The sequence below is a fragment of the Brachycentrus maculatus genome, unplaced genomic scaffold, assembly GCF_059751285.1.
Source record: "Brachycentrus maculatus isolate JH-2025_06_01 unplaced genomic scaffold, ASM5975128v1 h1tg000126l, whole genome shotgun sequence".
NCBI lineage: Eukaryota > Metazoa > Arthropoda > Insecta > Trichoptera > Brachycentridae > Brachycentrus > Brachycentrus maculatus.
In genome coordinates, this window is record NW_028280879.1 from 526,216 (window position 1) to 541,780 (window position 15,565).

General features: G+C 31.2%; 1 long non-coding RNA gene across 4 annotated transcripts; it reads left to right on the forward strand.

Annotated features, from left to right (window-relative positions):
- Positions 1–1,810: 1,810 nt before the first annotated feature.
- Positions 1,811–6,490, forward strand: LOC148309367 (uncharacterized). 4 transcript variants are annotated; one of them, XR_015837546.1, is made up of 6 exons: positions 2,133–2,318; positions 2,937–3,146; positions 3,276–3,452; positions 4,076–4,337; positions 4,937–5,120; positions 5,728–5,948. It is a non-coding gene; the product is annotated as an uncharacterized LOC148309367 (long non-coding RNA). The 4 variants fall into 4 exon arrangements; XR_015837548.1 differs by lacking the exon at positions 4,076–4,337 and having other exon boundaries at positions 2,041–2,318; positions 5,728–6,490; XR_015837547.1 differs by lacking the exons at positions 4,076–4,337; positions 4,937–5,120; positions 5,728–5,948 and adding an exon at positions 1,811–1,959 and having other exon boundaries at positions 2,043–2,318; positions 3,276–4,029.
- The last annotated feature ends 9,075 nt before the right edge of the window (positions 6,491–15,565 follow it).

Sequence of the window (15,565 nt, forward strand, 5' to 3'; positions counted from 1 at the left end):
AATGTAATTTTGTCACATTCAAGAGCTAGATCGACTGCGTTCCGTTTATAAATCACACACAAAAAGGTGCATAAAATTCCTTTGTTACTTTATAATAAAACTTAAATTAAAACACATCTTTTGAAGCGCCTTTTACCTTCTTAATTTTCTCTTTCAATCCGAAAACACCTGTGGAATATCTTACCAGGAGCACATAACATACAGTAGTAAAATGCTTAATGCGCTCTCGTTATTGAATGTAAGAGATCAAGATGCACTATTCTATTACTACTAATAATACTAGAATGATCATTCTCATGATATTTTATTATTGGCTAATAAGTTAATATGAAAAATCACAAATCTATCGGTAACATTCTTATAGAAATATGTAAAGAAGTAAGGGAGATAAAAAAGTTTAAACTTTAGATATTTTAATAAAACGAACACCGATATACGTCATCGGATGTGTTATGGGGCGTAATCCTTTATGTATCTGCTTTATAGAGTTGTAATAGTAGCAGTGTGGATTCGTTTCTGTGACGTCATTCGTTGCCAACTTACGAAAACAACGTGTTTACGAAGGCGAATTTTGCAAAATAAAATGATTAATATTGTAATTGATTATATCGGCTGTTATAAACACAAAACGAGTCTTACATAATTCTTTATAGGTTGAGTATGTTAAATTAGATATTCCTCCCGAGTGGTAATACCCTATTACCAGCATGCCTTTCTCCAGGGATATGCAGACAGGATGGAACGCCACACTCGCAAAACTATCAACAAGTTGGCAATCCTGCGCGACGTGTTGCCATGTTCTGTGCACTGAGTGAAACGTGCACGATGTGTACTGAGTGAAAAACCAAGGTTCATACCGCCTCCCAAATATTAAAAAAAGTATTCTTTCCTTTATGGATTATTCCAAATTTTCCTCCGAGTGATCGATCGATCGCATTCGTTGCCATTTATAAACGTTATTTTTTTAATGTTTGTTTTCTTGGTTTGTGTGATTTTTTTCCTCCATCGTGGCGTTGCCTCACATTTTTCGTAAAATTCTACCAGGAACGCATACCTAGTACAGAGAATCAGCAACCGACGCATAGTGAGTGATCCACCCAGAACAAGCTAGGTGGACGTTTTTTCTTAAGGAAATTAATGTGTGAATAGACAGAGATTAATTTACTAGCATCTCGCCTTAGTTTTTTTTCTTGACCTATATGATAACATATAATAATAAAAAGGTATTCTTTATTTACATTATGTGTAAAACAAAACTGCATAACAAGGTCGATCAACTAACTATATGGCTTTCTGCACTTTGTATTTATTATCCATATTTATTTATTACATATGTATGTTATATAAAACTATCACAAATAACGGGTTCGTGAATTCATGTAACGACTAACCTCTTAAATCGTATTTTGTTTGTTTTGCATTATTTATTTATAACTGTTATCAATTGATACTTTTACCAGGCACACAGAAATCGAAGGAGTAATTTTTATATACTTATGCACATCGCGTTATTCGTTACCCCCGCAGGGTAGGCAGAAAGAATAGGACGCAACACCACTCTGTCTTTACAAACATTCCTCGCCTCTTCCACGTTCATGCATCTCATCATACGAAAAGAAAAAAATGAAAAAAGTCGTAATTGTATATTTGAAAATTGTTGAAATTTAAATGCCCCTCGCAAACATAACGAGAACAAACCTTGAACATTAAGAGTAACATGGAGCATGTTTTGAAATAAGCGGTGTTCCTCCATAAGACTTCTTAAGCGATTCCAAAACTTAAAAAACAAAAGCATGCAACCAACCAAACCAAATGAGTTTTTCGCACGGGCAAAGTAACTCTATTCTGTGGATTTCCTCCCAGGAGCACATAAATGAAAGGAGTAAATTTTCAGTGACAGAATTATTTTACCGCCTTTCCAAGTAATCTTCATAAATCTGGGATACAATTTTAAATGCAGTGAATATTTATAGCGTGTTTTTACGATTCTAATGATGTTACAATAAATATATTTGACTGATGTTTTCACTTATAATTTTCAGTTTAAAAAAAGAAACGGTCTAACAACATCATTCCTCGTGCCTCCCGCGCTGTCATTGTGACATTTGGACATTGCGAAGAGTCGAGGGCCCACCGAAGGCTAAGCGCAATTTTCAACAACAACAAAAACTTTACTCAACTCCTTTAATTATGACTAATGTTGGGTTTGCTCAAGGACAATCGGGAAATTTACCAGGAGTCGATGTAATCTTGATGAACATTTTCAAAGAACAACACAAATCCTTCGAGTTCGGAATTTGGCCGACTCAAACACGAAGGTAAGAAATAATAACTCAATTTGATGTATTATTTAATGAGTGTATTTAAATATATTTATTATTCATATCTGTATTTAAATATATTCATCATATCTGTATGTTTTTGACTATTCAATCTAAATGTTATTTGACAGGTCGGTGATCAAAACTTATTTTTTTATATATATTGTAAAAAAGTATCAATGTAACAAAGATGTTTAACAGTTATAAATGAATTTCAAACCAAATACCAATTAGTATATTGTTTAAGTTATTCTAGCAGTGTACGATAAATGTGAAATTATTACTCTTAGCATACTTAACATAACCTATTTTTTTTACTTTTGGTGATAAACGTTTTGTATAGTTGAATCACGATTATTTTTGGTATTTTATTTTAAACAAATGATTATTTATCATGGCGTTCTGATACTGTACAGTAAAATATCTGAAATTGTCACTAAAGTATATTATATATATATAAAGTATACATATATTTTCGGCCCAGATGCTAAATTACATTTTTTAACGGTGTACGAATGGCTTTTGGCATAATTAGCCAATTCGGTCTCTATTTGATAAGATAATTGTAATTTTAATCCATGTTTTTTTTTAATTTTTATGTCTTTATTATTTCAGCAAGCTCACGGTGATCGTTGTAAGAACATTAACCCTAGAAAGATAGTCTGCGTAAAATTTACGCATGTATCACTCAATTTTGGGTGCTTTGCCAATAAATAAATAAAAAAATTACGCATGCGTTTATGAAATAATGCTCTCTCTTTCTAAATAGCGCGAATCCATAGCTGTACGTTTAGGACATCTCATTCGTACATACGTGTCGATAAGGTAAGTGATTTTGAAATATAACTAACGCGTGAGTCAAAATTACGCATGATTATCTTTTATGTGACTGATGATTTTGACTTAAAATGATATTTTTATTATTTTATGTATCTTTAATTTTATTTTTTATAGATATTGAGGTAAAAATATAATTCAATGGGGAGTAGAAACTAGGACGAAGACCATATCCTGGACGCTCTTATGCAAAATTATGACGAGCTTCCCGGTGAGGATACCGACAGTGAAGTAGAGGACCGCAAAAGTGAAGATGACGTCCAGAGCGACACAGAAGAAGCTTTTATTGATCAGGTACAAGAAGAACAGCCAACGCCAAGTAGACACACCGGACCAAACGTGTTCTCTGATGTCCTGTAGTAAGAAGACGAATAGATGGCCAATGGCTTTATTGTATGGAATGATAAGCATTGCTTGTATAAACGCATTTATATTTACTGCCACAATGTTAACAACAAAGGAGACTTTATGAAAAATTAGCTTTTGTCTGTCTTCTTCTTTTATGCGTAGATGTTTAGATGCACCTACTTTAAAGAGATATTTGCGAAATAATATCTCTAATTTGTTGCCAAATGAAGTACCTGGTGCATTGAAAACCAATACCGATGCAAAAAACAAAAGCAAAAAACCTATATGCTGAATGTTACTTTTGTACTAAAAAAAAGGCTGATTATTGTAGTAAAAAATAAGATTTCATATGAAAGAGTAAGTGTTAAAGAACTTCGTTGATTTATACAAGAAGTTTAAAGTTTTTTTTTTAATAAATAAAGGAGGATAAGTAAATTATTTTTAATATTATCATTCTTATACAAGTGTAAATAAATAATCACATACAATTGATTGAAATAAATAAATAAACCTCTGTGTAAAACACATGAGTTTCTTTTCCGAACTACACAAAATGATTATCTTTCTAGGGTTGACTGAAAACTTGAAAACATTTCATGGTCATCTAAATGAACACAAACGTCATAAAAACACATTACGCTTTATCGAAACAGTATATTTAAAAAAATATATTTGCTGTCACATAGATTTGAGAATGTTGCAAAGTGCTTGCTAATTCCGTCTAATGGCAAAATCAATCAGTATCCTTAAAGACAGCGCGGTGTAAGTTTGCGTATCTGTACTTCAATATAAATCTTACGAAAAGTGTGGATATGGAAAACATTAACGATGGTATGATTTGTTTTATACATTTGCCAAATAAATATTTAAAAATATCTTTGTTACTTTTTGGTTGCCATTAAGTATACTGTTAAAATAATATTTTTGTCACTTAGTTTCACTAAAAGACAATTTTATTTCGAAATAACAATATTTATTCACTAAACACATCGCTCACTCTTTTCAAGAACGTCATAAATCAAAATACTTGATTTTTCAGGAGAACGTTTTTAAAGTTTATAAATATAATACAATGTATTAAAAATAAATATCAAACCACTTAATGAACTTTATACTGTGCAACAGATATTTTTAGGTAAAACCTGAAAGTTTTTTCCACATTTGAAAAATATTTAGTATATTTAAAAAAATAATTAAACAATACCTTTTCTTTAAAATGAAAAACCAACACTTTCTGCCCTATAGCGGGTAAATATTAAGTTAAAAATATGCCTCTTTTGCTGGGATATAGTACATTTTCTAGGCATTCCGAAAACATGCACGACTGAAAATTGACGATTTTTGATTTATGACGTTCTTGAAAGCAGTGAGCGACATATATAGTAACTTTTGCGGATAGATACAGATAGTAAAAACAATTTTTTTTTCAGAGAGCCGGCAAGTAATGAGAAATTTTTGAGTTATTAAAAATAACATCTATTCAACAGAAATATATATTTATTATTTTATATTTACAAACCCGATGAAAATGCAAAAACAAATTTAAATTTACAAATTAAAATGTTTTGTTTAAACATTGTTTGTAAATGGAAGTCATGTGATCGCAAATTAAATGTATGTATTTGAAAATATATATTCTACATAGCTTATTACACAACTACCTGTAGAAGATGACATAACGTCAAATAGAAAATGCTTTCCTGTCAGTCAGCTGTTTGTTAAGTAAAAGATTTCTCAAAGTGCAGTTCCAAGACGAAAAATAAAAGGGTCAGTACTTTAGTAGAATCTCAAAACTTACAGAATTAACTTTTGCAACAGAAATTGGTCATCGTTCTACAGGAAAACGAAACTTCGCTCAAATAATAGAGATTGAGTGCTATCCTGAACCATCTTCGATGCGTGTTACTGATGCACTGGCAAAAGTAAATCTTTAGAACTTTTTAGACCGTATAGTATCTTGTTTGGCTGTAGTACAGAAAGATGTTTGATGCTATTCAGAATGTACTGATATTGATTGATTTCACTTATTTTGTACAGTAAAAATACACTTAGCTCTTAATTATTATATCCATCAATATTTTTCATTCACTTATATTTGTAGCGAATTAGATAAAAAAAATTCAAGTGTGGTAAATCAAAAATATTCATAAAAATCACCACTGATATCAATATAACAAATAACTTATATTATCTGATAATTTTGTTTTTGTTAACCTTACAGTTTGTAAGGTTCGAAAATACAAAGTTCCAGTTAAAAAGTCAAAATTGATCACCTTGAGGCTGTAAAGATGCGATGAAGACTCTTCAACCACATCCACAAAATGTTACTGGGGATGTTCCAAGATGGCAGAGATTAAAACTCAGATTGAATTCATTAAATAATTGTTATAGCACCTTAAAGATTTCATATCAAATACTTTTTTTTACACAACCAAAAAAAAACACATTTTCTTCAGACCTTTTTTAGTTCACCCAGAAGAAAAAAAAATCCTTCTTTTGTTTTTGGTGGATATTTACCGCCGATTGAAGACTGCAGCGACTTTTGAAATGTGTGCCATTTAATCCAGTAGATCTTATTAATGAATAAATTCATATGTGTTCCAATCTTTGAACCTCATTATTTCTGTGTGGGATGAGTATTGTTTCTGCTCTGCATAGTGACAGTTATTTTACAATCAATCAATCAAGACCATGGTTGATGCGGGCCATGCAAAAAGTTGCAGCCACTGCTTGTGAAGTCTCAAAACGACGATTCAAAAGCTAGACATTTAAAATATATTAATTTTTAAAACAGATAACTATAAATGAAAATATAACTCTTTCACACTTTAATAACTTCATTTTAACCAAATGGCTCTGGTTGTAGTGTCTATGTAAATAAATAATAAGTGATTTTCTCTTTTTTCTTTATTATCTTGACTCATCAACAATATACTGACTGTACAAAAGGTTTTAAATAAATAAACAAATTATATACATGCAAATAATGTTTTATTTTCCCTTCCTTTATACAATTGATTATTAACTAATACATCTAGTACAAGTAGTAACACAACTACAGTAAAACCTGTTAGATTGAACACCTTTCTACATTATATAGATTGAACATCAAACATCTATTTTCTCACTAATTCACCTTTTCTGAATGAACACCTTTATACTTTGAACATTGAACATTAAAAATAGTATTTATCATTTAATTACACACTGTTAGAATGAACATTAAATAATTTTAGATAAGCTAAATATTGGTAAATTCTTTGTGTCGTAAAGTCTTTGTTAAAATGTAAAGGACTTTTTTATTCTTTCACCTTTGGTTATTGATAAAAAAGTATATTCACAAAAAATCTACCTGGTAACATAGTCTGCCTACTTGGTTTACTTGGTTTGATAGTGTAATTGTGTCCGTTTTTAGCGTTCCTGGTACCGTTGGATTACTCGTCACATTTCCTATTCACTGATATATGGAACGCTAACATTTGAGGTGTTTAAACCTGTTTCCGACATTTAATACATTTTTGGTTTTTTTAACAACATGTCATCAGTATCTAAGAAAAGAAAGTATAATGAAGTGATTTTGGCAGACAAAATTTCAGCTATAAATGGAATATAAACAATGGAATGTCTGTCAGAGATTGCGCAAAAAAATATTCTGTTTCTGTTAGCACTATTGTGAACTGGAAAAAGCAAGAAAAAATTACACCAGCAGCTTATGAAAACCAAGATCTTTAAAAAAAACGGCCATCAAGAGTTGCTGGTGACTCAAAAATACTTGACCAAAGAGTTTTTGACTGGTTTGCAGCTGCATGCGCCCGTCATATTCCTGTATCTGGACCAACATTACAAGGTAAAGCAGAACTTGTTGCTGCACATATTGGTTTAAAAAAATTTAAAGCATCAAATGGATAGCTAGAATGTACTCTTTTCACTACGAGTATATGTTTTTGTACATAGGTATAGCAAAATGTGAAAGTGAAACGTCTGTCTATTGTTTTGAAAGGGACCTATTGAACGATATACTGACTGTACAAAAGGTTTTAAATAAATATGCAAATAATGTTATATTTTCCATTCCTATATACAATAGATTATTAACTAATACATCTGGTAAGTAGTATGTAACACAACTACTCTGTTCACTACGAGTATATGTTTATGTACATAGGTATAGCAAAATATTGTTACGGCACAATAATTCTAACAACTTGAACTATGACCCCAAGCGACCGCTAGGGACAGGGCACGGGTGTACGAGGGGAATGTTTATGTTATAAGACCTAACCCATATAAGATTGATACAGAGGAGACTACACACACTTATTCTTGTACTGTCATAGTGACCTGTTGAATAAACCGATTGCATCATAATTACGAGTTATTATTACCGATATCCGACCCCTTAATAATATATATAAAAGATATACAGTGAAAAGTCTATCAATTGTTTTGAATCAGACCTATTGAAATAAACTATGAATGCGGGATTAAGAAATCAATATATAAGGAGATACGATCGAGTAAAGATACCGTCCTTCCAATCTGCATAACTATTGGTAGGTTAAAATTTTATGAAGAATACAAGTTTTGGATATAAACAAATGTACTTATGAAAAAAAAAAGCTGAACAGAACCCGAAAAAATTCAGACCTATGCTGCTGTATCCGTTAACCTTGGGTCACATAAGATAGTCCCACACGTTGGAATATTGTCATCGAATGTAACAAAATTGAGAAAAAGTTAAAAAAAGCAGACAAATATATGAAATATGTAGCGTAAATCAAATGATGAGTACGGTAAAATGGTAAATAGATGCGATCGATTTTTGTATGAAATGAATTCGGGGTAGAAAAAATAAATGACACACCTGGGAATTCGAGGAATGATAGACAGAGGTTTCACTGTATTAACAAAGAAGTAATATTAAGCTTGTTGGTAACACATAGGTGAGTAAAAATATATGGTAAGAAACCAAATTTCATTCAGTGCCCGCCCCGTAGAGATCAGACGTCCAGCGCTGTTGGAATTGGTTAAAAAAAATTTTTTCATTAACTTTTTATCTTTTAATACTTCTTTTCAAAACCATTTACATGTTTAAAAAAAATAGATAACCTTTTTCATGCAACAGCAAAAATAGTTCAAATTTTTTAAACATCCACTTAACTGCTTTCTTGAGTTTAACGAGTTACAAATTTTTTTACAAATAACTTAAGAATATCTCAAACCCTTTCACAGCGATAAATTTTTCTTAATTAAAACGTTTATCACGTCTGTACATTTCTACTATAGCAACACAAAAAATTATGTCAAAATAATGCAATAATATTTTCAATTTAAATTTCAGAACCAGTTTTATATACAGTATGAAAATATTTACATATCACTTTAAGATGCCTCATATAATTATATGATACAGGCGGACCTCATCTGTCGCACAATTAGCTATTACACACGTTAAAATAAAAATCTTTTTTTGGCAAAAATGTAAAAATATTTTGTATCCGTGCAGATTTTTCCCTTCACACTATGCGTATGAACCGGGTCCGTACTTTGAAAAGTGTTAAGTACGTACTGAATTATAACACATTGAATGCAAAATCAATATTGAAAAAGCACGGGTTCAAATAAGAGTCAATAATGAAAGGTTCATGGAAACAACTATGGCCACAAACGATGGGTGATTTCAAAATTCTGATGAAACGCCAGAAGCCATCACACTTGAAATAGTTCAACTAATGAACGAAGTAAACCTGGATGTTAACAGTGAAGATGTTAATGAGATGATTGAATCTCATTATGAACCGTTGACTAATGAATTTTTAATGGACCGACAAGAGAATGAAATTAATATACAAATTAAAAGTGAGGAAGAAGAACCTGAAGAAAGCAACAAGACTTTAACAATACAAAATATGAACGGAGCTTTTACGCATCTCGAGACATTTTTAAAAAATATGAAAGAATGTGATGACTACGGAAAACACATATCGCTCACTCCTTTCAAGAACGTCATAAATCAAAAAACTTGATTTTTCAGGAGAATGTTTTTAAAGTTTAAAAATATAATACAATGTATTAAAAATAAATATCAAGCCACTTATTAAACTTTTTACTGTGCAACAGATCTTTTTAGGTAAAACCTGAATGTTTTTTCTCCACATGAAAAATATTTAATATACTTAAAAAAATAATTAAACAATACCTTTTCTTTAAAATGCAAAAACAACACTTTCTGCCCTGTAGCGGGTAAATATTAAGTTAAAAATATGCCGCTTTTGCTGGGATGTAGTACATTTTCTGGGCATTCTAACAACATGCACAACTGAAAATTGACGATTTTTGATTTATGACGTTCTTGAAAGGAGTGAGCGATATCTCAAGTGCGTAGGGCGATCCATAATAGTTCTTCATGTTACAGAACTTTATAAAAAAAAGAAAAAATAGTAAAATACAAGTAACTCTTGACAAGTTTATTAAAAAAATATAATTTTTATTCAATATGTACTTAGTTATTTGGTTATGTTATTACAACGAGAATTAGCTTTTTTGATAAAGACAAATTTGAAAAAAATACAGTTTTTAGTGTTTTTTATTTTACATCTCTCTACTTTGGAACATTTAACTTTCGCACACATTTTCAGGAACCAATCACGCGCAAAAGTTGAGGTCCGTATACATTTGCTGGGAAATCTTAACAAATTCTGAACGTCTTTGATACTATTTTAATATTAGAGTTGATGAAAGTATGGCATAATTGGAATGGATTCCACCATTTCTAATTATATGTTTACTCCAGCGGTTCAGGATGAACACTATCAGATTCTGAATCAGAATCAGATGTTTCGGATGACGGTGGAATGATTTTGTGTTCCAAATATATGTAAAGTGAGTTGTGTAATTTTATGAGCGAGGGTGCGGCATTAATTACTTGTGTGGTTGAGCTACACGTTTCTGTTCTTCGGAGTGGATCCTTCCGCCGTACTTGTATGGCCTTGTCCACTTGCATCCTTACTTCGGGGGTTTGTGTAGAGACATCTGTTTGGTTGCCTGTAGAACATTGCTTTAACTGCAGCTCGGACCTCGTTTCAACCACTACACTTGCAATACATCCTTGGTGGTGTATTACTGATGCCCGGCTTGTTGGTGTATGCATACTTCTTCCTTGGCAATGAAACTTATGAGGGATGACATTTTTCTTTAAGCGCATTCTACCACCCATCAATTTAACCCTCATATAGTTTTCAACATTTTCTTCGAGCTGAAATATAAATTAAATAAATATTTGTTTCTTACAACAACAACAAAAAACAATGTTATATAGAAATAAAATAAAAACTTGTAGTAAAATATAACTTTGTTTTAAATTCACTATAAACATTTTACTATAACCAAGTTAGTCAGTAATTATAATGTCTACTGGTTTCGAAGCTAACCGCTTCTTTATCAAGACTGATTGACAAGGTGTCAAGTTATATTTAATTATAAAATGGAAAATCACAAAGTTATTGCTTCAAATATAAATAAAAAAATAAAAACTGTCAGGCCGGACAATGATATCTGAAATATCGAGTTTCTGAATATCTAAATCGAGTGAGAGAACTAAAAATATATTAAATATTTTGGTACTTACATCAAAGTGGTCCTCGCAACAATGTAACTGACTTTTAGGAGACATAGATTTTTTTTCTTCGTCTCATTTCATAGCACGATTCCATTCCCGTCTCCTTTTCTCGTCCATAGGGATTGCCAAAAAAAACTTATTTGGTGTTTTTGTCGTAGTATTTTTACACATAGGCACTAAGCAATACTTGTACTTGTTTGAAAACATGTTTTTTATAACAAATGTCAAAAACAAGAACGTTAATTAATTTAACCGTCAAAGGCAAACTTTCGTGTACCGGTACGGATCGAATGGCGTCTTTTCCTCGAAAAGTCAAAATAGAAAACATGAAAATATGGATAGGCGGAATTTAAAGTCGAGTAAAATTCCAAAGTGCGTAAAAAAATATAAAATGTAATTAATATGAATTAATAATATAAAATATGTAAAAGTTAATTTACAATTCTGCAAATTTTAATTCCCGATCGCATGCTCCTCCCGTTCTTCAGCAACACGGTATAATTTCTACCAGGAGCACATAATTCACGAAGGAAAAATTGTTTCATCGGCGGTACTGCGAGTACCTGCTTCTCGATAGCGAAATCCGGCAGGCAGGCACTCGCTCTTCGATAACGAGACATCTGTGGCGGCAATTCAAAATTAATATAATTTATTTTAAATCCTTGTTTCTTCTTATGGAAAATAAATGCTTCGCTATGACATTATTTATGTATGAAAAAAATGTAACGCGTCGCATGGAGTAGTAACAAAAAACATAAATTCTTCTTATCAACGTTACTTGCTAATAAATTCCAGGAACCATTTTCCAGGAGCACAGAAATGACACCAGTGAGAAGTTCATTTTGCGCCTTTGGCGCTTTTCTTGAACGCGTAGGTAAACATAATACAATTTACTTTACGTTAAATTAACTACTTTCCAGTTGTCAATAAGTGCATAATGTTGCGAATCAAATAGAATTTGTTTTCATATCGAGTACTAAGAATCGAATTTATTTCGAGATTCATTATTATTAAAGTAGAATTTACTATGAACACTACGAGCCAGTCTATTCGTGTATCACATAAAATAACGTCGTATTCATCAGGGCTTTTTTTTCATGTTCACGCTTACGTTATTAAAATCTATATTTATATAACACTCTCCTTACCAATGATAATATCTGTAATAAAAGTGGTTTTACACAAAGTGAATGATAAACGATAAGGATAATGTTAACAAAGTTAACAATGCTTTTAATATACAAAATATACATTTATATAATTAGTTAAAATGATAAAATATGGTATTGTAATGATTTTTTTTGTAAGAAGCTTGACATGAAGTAAGTTCCGGGACGTTTTTGTTTTAAAAAAAACCCTGGTATTCATGCTGCTCAAAATTTTGTTATGTAGTTAGTGTCAATGTGTTGTGACACGACGGAGATACACACACAACATAATAATATACTATGTATGAACGCGTATACCGATATTTTATAGTATGTAGTATGTATGTAACTACATACGTACATTTTGTAGGCGGAGCCAATATTCGCTGGCGAGTGGATTCGTGTCGTCACTACTCTCCTTGTCATTTCTGCACTCCTGGTAGGCAGTCTATAGATCTATTAAGCAGCAGTTTAATAAAAGCACTTCTTAATAGCAAACATGAACTTAATAGTTTAACTATGAATGATTTTTTTTACCTGAACTATATAAAATTAAAATAAATTTAAAGGATAATTTGATTAATAAATCATAATTGAAAATTTATCCTAGTACCTTCTTTTGTCCAGTAAACTTTGTATTGAATTATTTTATTAGTCTTGGTACATATTATTTTCATATTATACATATCTGACAAAATGACAATATCTATCGACCGGACACAATGTAATACGTTACTTGATTACACAATCGCCAAAATTTGCCATTTTGAAAGATAAATTGTAAATTAAATGTTCAATTGGTCCCCCTTAAAGCACGAGTCACGTAAAAAATTACTGACTAGTTTGGACAGTACAATATTGCTTTTGAAAATGTTACACACGTTATCAAATATTCTTGATTCTTTCTATAAAAAAAAACAGGAAAAGTAATGCTGACGTAAAATGAACAATGAATGCGGAATAGCTTTATTTGTTTATGATTATTGGTTAAAAAAATATGTGTAACGTTATATTCAATATCTCGATGTTTTAATTATACGATTTTTTAATATTTGTATATTTTTCACATTTTTTCAAGCCATCGAGTATTTTAATACCCACTTCTGATGCCTGCCATTTCCCGCATTTCAAATCCCTTTCCATCGGTCCAAATACGTTACTAGGCCTAGAGAATATTGTGGAACATTTTCTCTAGTAAATTACTACTTGCCTTCATGTGATCCTGGTAAAATATAAGGTACAATGTAGGATACCATTGCGTCATTTTCTAGTACTAGTTATAAAATGCGAAATTCAAACCGGTTTATTATGGTTCGACTAAAATGCACAACTTCATGATGCAGTTTGAATATGTTACTAAACAATTTCATTTGAATTTTACATACATTTCCACTGAAAGTGATAACATTTTTTTAAATTTGGATTTATGGATAATATGATTTTTTTTAATGTTCGGTTTCAGAGTACAAAATGAATCATGTTTGCGAGTAAATATTAAATATAAATTTACTTGACGTCCTTATTCATTTTCTATGCTCCTGGTAAAATTGTGCGGCAGAAATCGTAACCGGCTTGGTAACATTTAGCACACCGGCGCGGTAGATAAGTAATAAACCCTGTGTATCTGCCAAGCAGGTCCAACGGACCCGTTACGAATTTAATGTTGTGTTTATTGACACTGTTAATAATTTGAAAGGTTCGCCATTACTGGGCATTGTTTATTTTCCTAGTTTTAAGGTGTATTCCTAGTTTTCATTGAAAGTGTTTTTTTTCACATCTATTCATTTTTTAATACAAATTTTCTAACTCCAACTACCGTACGGGTTCACTGGGCCCATAGCACGTATCGTATTTAAAGGATTCTCGAACCGTAATAATAAATGAAATGGTCAACATAGATCTGAGTAGCGATTAATGAGAAAGTCCTCAAGTATTTATTAGCAGACAACTTGAACCTCTTAAAAAGAAGAACCGATGCAGTATTTGTCCATCCAAAATGGATAGAAAAACAAAAGGTTTATTTTTTCATGTAACGCGCGGAGCGGCATTCCGGCACCTTTATCCCTAATATTTTGTTTCTTAATTTTTAAAATCAATTAGACGAAACAATGTTTGTGCTTACGTAATTACAATATATTTTTATATAATTCGTCAAAATGATAAAATATGATATAGTTATGATTTTTTAAATATTTGAATATATTTTTTTTCGTAAAAAGTTTGACATTAAGTGAGTTCCGGGTCCTTTTTTGTTTAACCCTTTCCTTACGGTGCTAAAAACTTGCGCGTGCACCGGTGATATGTATTTTGTACACCACATGAAAATGTGGTTTAAAAACGGAAAACATGTGAATATGCCTAATGTTGCTTTTATTGACCATAGTTGAAGGTGAAATGTAACAATTTTGGAATGTTAGCTCTAGTAATGATCTAAAAAGGGGGAAAAGTAATCGCAAGTACCGCAATAACTGCCGTAGCGACACGACCGCCGTGAGATGATCTGCGCACTACTAACGCAGTCAACACGTTACAACATGCGCGTTTAGGTACAAAGCACTCAAAACGCTTGTGTATTGGTGATTTTATCAGAAATTATTTATTTCCGTTGCTGCAAATGAATAACTTTAAATAATAATACTTTCATGTTATACATGATTATTTTACGGAGGAATACAAAAATTCTGAGCCCGTATCTATTATGTATGTATATATATATATATATATATATATATATATATATATATATATATATATATATATATATATTTATTTTATATATATATATATATATATATATATATATATATATATATATATATATATATATATATATATATATATATATATATATATATATATGTATATATATATAGAGAACGTTCTGTAATTTTCTTATAATAATAAAAAAGACAGAGTGGTGTGGTGTTCTATTCTCTCTGACTACCCGGAGAAGCAGCGTGATGATTAGTTAGTTTAGTTATATGTGAATTCCATAAAGATAACAAACGTACACGAGTGTTACAAGTAAAGAAAGTATCATACTTTACATAAGGGTCCATTGGACCCCGAACAGTAGTTATCGATAGATTTTTGCGGCAGACCGAGGGTTAAACACACTCGAAACCTCTTTCGTTTCCAGTGCTCCTGGTAAAATTGACAGCGCCAATTTACGCAATCGAAACTGTGGCGGATCTTTTATGATTTATTTTCCGCAAATGATATGTTTTTCCTTTAAAAATTGCAATTACAATTACAAAATTGAATTCTTTGTTCCTGATTCGCGCAATTCACGT